We start from the raw sequence: 2,511 nt of genomic DNA on the forward strand, positions 1-2,511 counted from the left end.
CAGTTAGGACACTTCTTGAGATGGTGTCCTGAAAGAGTTAGTGACCTGAGACTTTTAGCATAATTTTTTTTTTTTTTTTTGTCCTTTTCGTGACCGGCACTCAGCCAGTGAGTGCACCGGCCATTCCTATATAGGATCCGAACCCACGGTGGGAGCATCCCTGCACTCCCAGCACCTCACTCTCCCAAGTGCGCCACAGGCTCGGCCCAAGCATAATTTTACTAATGGCATTTGCTCTACACTAAGCCATGAAAGGGATTGACAATATCCCAGTAGCACCCCTCTCCCATTCCAGGGCATTCATGAAATTCATCGGGAGTTTACTTAATGTCCAAGGCTTGACTTTGACCAATCACTGGAAGTAAGGAGTAGCCATTCTCTCCTTCCCTTGCTGTTTCCTTGCACGGACCTGCTGTATGGGATGTTTGTCTTTGCGGTGTGACCTGACGATACCCGCCAAGAACTTAAGAGCTACAGCAACTTTGCTAAAATATTTTAGGCAAGTAAATTCCAAATACTGAATGGAAAGTCCTTATTGTGCTAGAAAGATCTTAGCTAAAGCCCTTTGTGACATGTTTTTCTTCCTTTCTCCCTCCGCATCCAGCCATCACTCCTCTTCCACCTAAAATGTGTAACCATGAAAATCAAAATGAGCACCACTTGCTAAAAGTCGGGGTTTTCTAGTCCACAGTGACTTTACTGCTGCACTCAGAATAGACACTGTCAGCCAGAAAGATTCCAAATTTGGAAATTCCCATGCACATCTGGGAGATGTGCCTTGAATAGTAGCTAGATTGTGACCAAAAGGTAAATACAGAGAAACACACACTGTTCAATCAATAAGTGTCTGGAAAGGTTGTGTAAACACTGAAACTCTGAAAATCAGTGAGATTTGAAAATTAGATAATTGGGAGTTGGTTGTTTTAAAGGAAATTCGAATGAAGACTCATTCTCTATTTTATCTGCTTTCAAGTTTTGAGTTTAAGGCTTTCTAAAAGCAGCCGGCCAGTTCTTTGAGACTCAGGTTCCATGACCTCCAGATGTGAACAAAAGAGAAAGTAGTGAAGGGGAATCTACACAGATGTTACTCAGTACCAGGTACTCTGCGACCATGTTATTCATTTGAATCGGTAATGGGGGAGAGGAAGATCAGCTTGCCCTCTGTGTTGAATATCAGTTAGAAAGAAGATTTGTAAAAATCCCGTAGTCTCGTTGCTTCAACCTGGAGCAGATCCTTCTTTGTAATACTGCCACTTCATTGGTTTGGGGTTGGGTAAACAATTATGAGGAATATTTTTGAATGTATATCTTGGACATAATGTAGTTTATACACACGTGGATATCAGACAGATGAAAGATAAAGCTCCAACCCGTAAGAAGTGTATAGATTAATTAAAGAATCAAAACAAATTTCCCTGATTTTATTCTCTGTGCACTTCACACCATCTCACAATACAACATCCAACTCATCTTCCTAGAACCCTCAAGAGCTTTTCAAGATTAGGTTCAGGCTCCTCATGCAGATCCTCAAAGGTTTGCAGGCTCCGTCCCATGTTATCTCTCCAACCTTATCTCCCCTGGAGTGTTCCCTGCACACATTCCATCTCCCTCCAGCCCCATTCCTGCTCTAGGCAGCCCAGAGCTCTCCCTGTCTCTCCAGTTCCATTTTCCTAGTTTAGCCTCCCTGTACGGCTCATAAAAGATCACCACAATGGCACTGGTCAACAAAGTCCTTATGTAAGCAATGGTTCCAGAAAATGATGGACTATTATAAAAATCTTCTGTGGTAGCCTGAGCTAATTAACTTCCATTTCTTCACCCTAGATATGCTCATCTTTATGTAAATAATAATCATTTATAGGTAGTAAAACTTAATTGTTTCTCATAATTCCAAATTTATGGTAATTCAGACAAAGGTTAATTTGAAGCTTGACTTTTACAACTTATAAATAGCAGCAATTAATATACAAGCAAATTTGATTGGGGGAAGGTTTAAATATTTTAAAAGATCAGATTTTTTAGCATGTTCAAGTATTTTAGTGATACCCTTTATAAACGAATAACTGGTACACTGATAGAAACAAAGCTTATGAAAGTAAGTTTCATGTAGGTAATCTACTAAGATTTTATTAACTTAATGGAGATACTGTAAAAACTTCAAAGTAATCAAAATGGTATTCCTTTACATATTAAATACTTTAACATTTTTACTAAACTTTGGTGGCTCTCAATTTAGTGCAAATGAATAAGACATTCATTTGAAGACCATTAAAATAATCCTCTAGGCCTAATTTCTGTCTGTAAGATTATCTGTGTGACCTTGGGCAAGTTATTTTAACATTTTAAGGCTCCGATTACCTTATCTGTAAGATGGGAAAAATAATAACTCTTGTGAGGTTTACAAGGATTAAGCGTGAAGACACCTGGTAGAGCCCAGCCCGTGGTAGGCACTCAATACATGCCTGTTTCTTCTCTGATTCTCGAAGGATGGTCTGTGTATATCTTCAGATT

The sequence above is a fragment of the Cynocephalus volans genome, chromosome 13 (genome assembly GCF_027409185.1).
Source record: "Cynocephalus volans isolate mCynVol1 chromosome 13, mCynVol1.pri, whole genome shotgun sequence".
Classification (NCBI taxonomy): Eukaryota; Metazoa; Chordata; class Mammalia; order Dermoptera; family Cynocephalidae; genus Cynocephalus; species Cynocephalus volans.